Here is a 6,807-nt window from a genome sequence, read left to right on the forward strand (position 1 = left end):
AGGCCTCTCGCTGTTGTGGCCTCTCCCGTTGCAGATCACAGGCTCTGGACGCGTAGGCTCAGCGGCCATGGCTCACGGGCCCATCCGTTCCGCTACAGGTGGGATCTTCCCGGACCGGGTCACGAACCCGCGTCCCCTGTCTCGGCAGGCGGACTCTGAACCACTGCGCCACCAGGGAAGCCCTCCCTCATTATTTCTTGCTCAGCTAACTGCCACAGCCTGGTCTTCCAGCCTCCACCCTATGCCTGAATGGTTGGTGGAGATTGCAGATCTTCACAAGTCACAACTTTGCTGAATACCTTCAAAGATTTCCCACTGCCTAAAGAATAAATCCTGAACTCCTCAGTCCAGGATCCCAGGCCTCCTGTAAGCTGCCCCACGCCATTTCTCCAACCTTTGCCCCCTCCCTTCTTCTCTTTCTCCAGACTGACTGGGGTCTCAGCCTCAGCCCCACCAGACACGCTCATGCTGCCTTTGCTAATGTCGTTCTCTCTGTAATATCTTGTTTCCTTTTGCAATCGTCTCTCCTCCTCATTACCATTACACTCATCACTGAAGGTCCAGGTGAGTCACACCTCCTTGACTTGTTTTTCATCTCCACAGTCAATTACTTCTCCTTCCAGGCCCCCAGGACCGGTCACATTGTGTTTGAATTATTCCCTAATTCTTAGTGCTGCCCTCTCCCACCAGCTGACAAGATCTGTGGACTCAGGGGTGGTAGATGCTTGAATGAATGAAGGACACTTGTTCAAGGGGATCCTTTATTTATATTTTACTTCTTTAGGATCAATGTAGCCAAAAAAGCAGGACGTACGCAAAGCCACATACCCAACAGTGTGAGGGTGTGCAGTTGATACATTTCAGGTAAACTCATCTTTGCCTCTCATCTCTCCCTCCTTCTCTGAGTTTGGTGCAATCTGTGTTTGCTCCCTTACAGTGCAGGGGGTACCCAGAATCTGTGCACAGCTTGCGTGCAGGGTTGTGTTAATGATTTTCTTGCAAGTCTTGAGCTCCCAGGGAGATAGAGCTGCCCAGGGTCCACCAGGCGTTGCCTGTGCAGGGTGGGGTGAGATGTCTGCTCTGAAATGGGGTGGAGAGGGGCTACCCAAGCTGCATGGGTCTGTCCCCGCTGCAGCTCAGATAAGGGCTGTGGCAGCTGTCGTTTTGACACCCTGGTTCTGGCAGAGGGATGGTACAGTGGTCTTCAGGCCAGGTTACCTGGGGGTGAATTCCAACTTGCCTCTAAGATCAGTGTGAGCTTGGTTAGGTCATGCTTCTTGGGTGTTGGTTTTTCTGTGTTTATAATGAAGCAGTTGGACTCCTCAGATCCTTCTGAGTCGCTGAGGCTGACGTCTTCATAGACTGAAGTCCATTTCAATGAAGACATCTTGAAAGAGAGGACTGACAGTGTGAGGGATTGCTATTCCTGGTGGGGGTCTGACACAGGCACCGCCTGCATTGCTGAGTAAGCCTCATCAGACGTGGTCAGATGGCCCTGCTGGTGCAGCTTGGGCTCCTGGGACCATCTGTCAAGACACAGATTTATGGTGTGCGGCTGTGGAAGGTTTTAAACATTCCATGGGCCTGGCCTTCTTGATGACCACAGATTTCTGGAAATTGGTCTCTGACATCAGTCCTCCCAGGGGACACAGTGAGACTAAATACCAGTCCAGGTCTGGATCATTTAGGAGGTTAAATGCCCAGTGTTCCCCGGAGTGGGCCCCAACGTGCAGCGGAAACAATATTTTAGTCAAAGGCGTAGAGTCGCTTCGGACAGGGTCTCCCTCTGCTGTTGCTGTGAGGAATGGGTTTTCCTCATCAATCAGAGCCACAAGGGAGGCTCAGGAGAAAGAACACAGGCTCCTTCATGAGAGTCCTGCTTGTGCTCTCCCAGAAAACCACACCCACCCGGAAATGTAAGTGCTGGAGTGAAATTAGGAGTGGGGAGCTACAATTTCCGTTCCGTGTCAGTGCTTTTAATGATTGTGTCTCTGAACATTTTGATTTTGTGGTTTAAATTATAAAAAGATGTTCAAGGCTCTGTCAGGAAAAATGAGAATTCTGTTCGTAACTCAACCAAAGTCATTTGTAACTTCCTATAAGTACTAAATCATGTTTTATTCATTTGTTTCTGTTCAGTCACCCAACATCACCCAATTGGTCACATACCAAAAAAATATATTTTCTGATATAATTAAAGAAGAGTTTATTTTTGAAAACACAGGGGCTTCCAGGTGAATGTGGCTATTTAGTGGTAGACATTTGGCTCCCCTCTGCCCCCATCAAAGTGCAGCATGAGAATTTTAAAAAGTGTTCACTACAAGGACACAAGGTCAGAGCAGAGAGGAGGATTCAAGTGAAGGATGGAGGCATGGCAACTGAGTTTTCAGAACATGGGAAGTTTCGAGCTACTTGCCTGCAGTAGGTTTTTCCTGTCAGCAGTGTGCCTTTCACCCTGCAAATCCCTGAGGGACTCAGCACCCAGGGACACCAAGAATTAAAGAACAACGGTCAGGCGTGGGGCTAAAAATGAGTGGATAGTTGAAAGTCAGTAAATAAGGACTTCCCTAGTGGCGAAGTGGTTAAGAATCCACCAGCCAATGCAGGGGACACGGGTTTGAGCCCTGGTCCGGGAAGATCCCACATGCCGCGGAGCAACTAAGCCCGTGCACCGCAACTACTGAGCCTGCGCTCTAGAGCCTACGAGCCACAACTACTGAGCCTGTGTGCCTAGAGCCCATGCTCTGCAACAAGAGAAGCTGCTTCAGTGAGAAGCCTGCACACCGCAAAGAAGAGTAGCTCCCTCTCGCCTCAACCAGAGAAAGCCCGCGCGCAGCAACGAAGACCACATCATCTGGGGACCCCCATCCCTCCTCTCTGCCCTGCCGTTCTCCTGCTTCCCCAGCCAATGGAGACCAGAGGCTTATTCTCCAGATGAACTGAATGGTAGCAGTGTGTCAGGCCTTGGAAGGCTAGGCAAAGCAGAGGACAGAAGACAAGGATTAAAGTCAGACTTGTGCTGAATTGTGGGCTCTTCAGACTTTTTCTCCTCCCTGACTCTAGAATAGCAGCAGGCAGACCTATATCCCCAGGCAGGCAGCTGGAGGACTCTTTCTGGAGAGTATGAAGAGCCCCAGGGAAGACCTGGGCCCTAACTTATGAGGAACCAAAATTCTAATGACCTTCTGGTGAAACCCACAAGTCCTTGAAATCTCCACAGAACATGTCCAATTACTGTTGCAGTACCTTGTCCTAGGTATAAGGACAGCACAGGGCCATGAGATATTTGAGGAAGGTGCCAACGTGACAGAGAGGGCCTAAAACAAACAGAAAAATTGGGCTCAGAGAGAAGGTGCAGGCAATGTAGGAAGCATAGAAAACCTAAAACTAATAAACCCTCTTATTACCATCTTGAGAGATACGTGGGAATATGTTACATCTATAAAACAAGGACAGAACACAATCAAAAAATAACCAGAGCATAAAAATTTTGAAAAGAAAAACGAACAGAACCCAAACAAGATAAAGCAAAGAAAACAAAAATGATAGGACGGTTGGAAGCTAAAATCAAGTAGAACAAAAGACAAAGAAAGAAGGGAAAGGCTGAGGTTCATCTACGGACCTATAGGAGTTCCAGACAGACAGAGCAAGGGGAAAAAAAGTATTGAAGATGTAGCCCAAGAGAGTTTCTCAGAAATGAAGAAAACAAGTATCTAGAATGATTGTATTTTTGGAAGATGGGAGGAGCGGTAGTGAGGAGGATATCACAAGTTCATGCCTACAGCTGACCAGTCAAAAACTGCAACATGAATATTACCAAAAATATGAAAGTGAATATCAGAAGAATTTGCCAGAAGAGTTGACATTTGTCTTTGGGGAGTGGAACTGGGGAGAGGAATTAGAGAAACAAATAGTTGTTTGTTATTGTTGCTTTATTAAGACACTGATTATTTCTTGACATATTAAGCTTGGTTACTTTTTTATTACTTAGACAAAAATAAAAGTGTATTTTGAAACAAGAAACAAGGATAAAAATTAAGGAAGTACCTCCCTCCAGATGCTAATATATTAGAGAAAATCCTTCAAGTTATATAGTTGTGCATATATGGAAAAACATATTACCACAACAGGATTATAACATGCATGCTGCTAACTAATTGATTTTTTAGGCTAAAAATATACTGGAATTGTGCACCTGCCAACAAAAATATATAGAATGCCTATATATGGAAGGCCCACTGCTAGGTGGTACAGAGAGAATGAACTTGTACATAGTTAAAAACTATTGTATAAAAGCTGCATGAACTTAGTGCTATGGGAGAGAAACTACAGGGCTGAGCCCGTCCAGGGAGGCTCCTTAGAAGTGGCTTCCAGGAAGCACTTGAAGCCACAGATGTGGAGGCTTCAGTGATGGAGAGGACAAAGTGCTCCAGACGATGCCAGCCCCATGCCATCCACAGCTATTAAAGCACGTGTGTGAGACTTGCTGGGCCCACATCAGTCATGGTTGTAGCCCATGTAGAGGCCAAGGGACAGGAAACTCCTTGCTTGGTTACAGGGGGCTCTGTCCCTGGCTGGGAGGGAGAGTGGGTGGAGTCAGGCCCCTTCCTCATCTCGGTGATGACATTCACCACGTGCCTCACCACACTAGACCCACATCCCTCTTTCCTTGCTGGGAAGTTTCCATCAATTATCACACTGTGAGCTGTGTAATGGTGAGCCGAGCTGTCTTTAGCACGGCGAGGTCCCATCACTGGAGGCTTCCAGGGAGAGGCTGCATTAGGGCAGTGGGGATGCCAACATAATCTTCCACTTGGGATCAAGTCCCACATTCTGACCGCTTCCTTTGTCAGCTCCTTACCTCTATGTTCTCAAGTTTAAAAGCTAGCCTCACTTTTCCTCTGTTTGCTTTTCCTGTGGGACCTCACCCCTCTGTTCCTTCCACCTACAGTTTCTACCTGTATAATTTCCCACCTGTTTTACCTGGTCCAAAAGACTACCTTGGGATGGGGTTCTGGAAACTTTGAGACAGAGGAGACTGCACCAGGGCATACACACAGGACAGAAGCAGCACACAGGGATGTAAAACAACAAAGTTCTGAGGCTTCAATGGGAGCCCAGTTATTGAGTACATGTGGGGAACCCAGGTACATGGTTCTCCTTACTGAACCCAGTGGGAGCCGTTGTGATAACTAAATCACATGCGATAAGTGTTAGTTCCAGTTATTGTTTCCACCCCTTCTGTAAAAATTTCCTATTGCCGTTGTAATAAATTCCCACACAGTTAGTGTCTTAAAATGACACAAATTTATTGCCTCATAGTATTGGAGGTCAGAAGCCCCATACAGGTCTCACTGGGCTAAAATCAAAGTGTTGTCAGGGCTGGGCTCCTTTCTGGGGGCTCTGTGGGAAGATCTGTTTCCTTGCTCATTCAGGTTGTTGGCGGAGCTCAGTTCCTTGTGTCTGTAGGACTGACGGCCCCATTTCCTTGCTGGCTGTCAGCTGAGGGCTGTTCCCAGCTTCTAGAAGGCACTCACATTCCTTAGTTTGTGGCCCCCTTTCTCCATCTTCGAAGCCGTCAAATGTGGTCCAGTCCCTCTCACCTTTGAATCTCTTCTTTTGTCGCATTTCTCTCCCAGATGGGAAAATGGCTCCACTGCTATTGCACTGGGTGTACCTGGGTAGCTCTGGCTATCTAAATTCCATCTGCAACCTTACTTCCCTTTTTCTGTGTAACATAACCCTCACAGGTCCCAGGGATTAGGCCATGGGCATTGTGGGGGACCATTACTCTGCCTGCTACACTGTCCATCCTTCCACTGCATACTCTGACTTCTACAGAAGATTGGGGAAGGGAACCAAAGCACAAGAAGTTGGGGTATTTTATTTAGCCTTTCAGGGAATCCTTAGAGGAAAACTGCAATTGCGAGAAAGGTAGAAAGCAGCAGCCTATGGACCAGTGTTTCTCAAAGGATGCTCTCTGGACCAGCAGCAGCAGTATCACCTGTTAGAGATGCAAATCCTGCCCCCACCACCCCAACCCTGGCACCCGACTGAATTAGAAACCCTAAGGGTGGGGCCCAGCAATCTGGGGTTTAACAAGCCCTGTGGGCGACTCTGATGAGACACCCGGCTCCAGATCAGCCATCCTTCCCTGCCTCACTGTGCTCTTGGGCTGGGCCATTTCTGCGTTGTGCTTAGGTTTCTTAGGCTGCCAGCGCTTCCCAGTCACTGGGGCCTCCCTGGAAGACTGGGAACTTGATTGCCTCAGAAGTCAGGCTGCTAATGCCTTGCAAAGGTAACATAACCCAGAAAATCTACCAGAAGGAACTGAAAGGCCTCTGGCAGGGTCTTCTGGGAAGCCAGCTGGGCTCACAGCTCACACAGGGCTGAGAGAAGTCAGGATGCAGGAGAAGAGCCTCAGAGGCGGTTCCAGTGCAGGACACAGGCCAACCCGACCTCTGTAGCACCAGCTGCAGGTTTCTCTGTGTGGGAGGGTGTTTGAGGAGCAGGTGAAACCAGAGATTTTGACCCTGGAGAATGAGGTGGGCAGAACCCTATGGGGTTAAGCACCCAGAGGATGGGGTCCTTGGACTTTTCTGAGAAATCCAGACTCTCTTTCTCTAAGTGTCACCTAAGACGTTGGGTCTTATTCTTGACTGCACAGAGGAATCAACTTGGGGAGCTTTTACACATCCTAATGCCCGGGCCGCACCTCAGGCCAATTCAATCAGAACGTCGGTGGGGGGTTGGGGGGGTGGACTCAGGCTCAGTACTCTTGTTTTTTTTTTTTTTTTTTTTTTTTTT

Source organism: Lipotes vexillifer, unplaced genomic scaffold (assembly GCF_000442215.2).
Source record: "Lipotes vexillifer unplaced genomic scaffold, Lipotes_vexillifer_v1.1 scaffold1237, whole genome shotgun sequence".
Classification (NCBI taxonomy): Eukaryota; Metazoa; Chordata; class Mammalia; order Artiodactyla; family Lipotidae; genus Lipotes; species Lipotes vexillifer.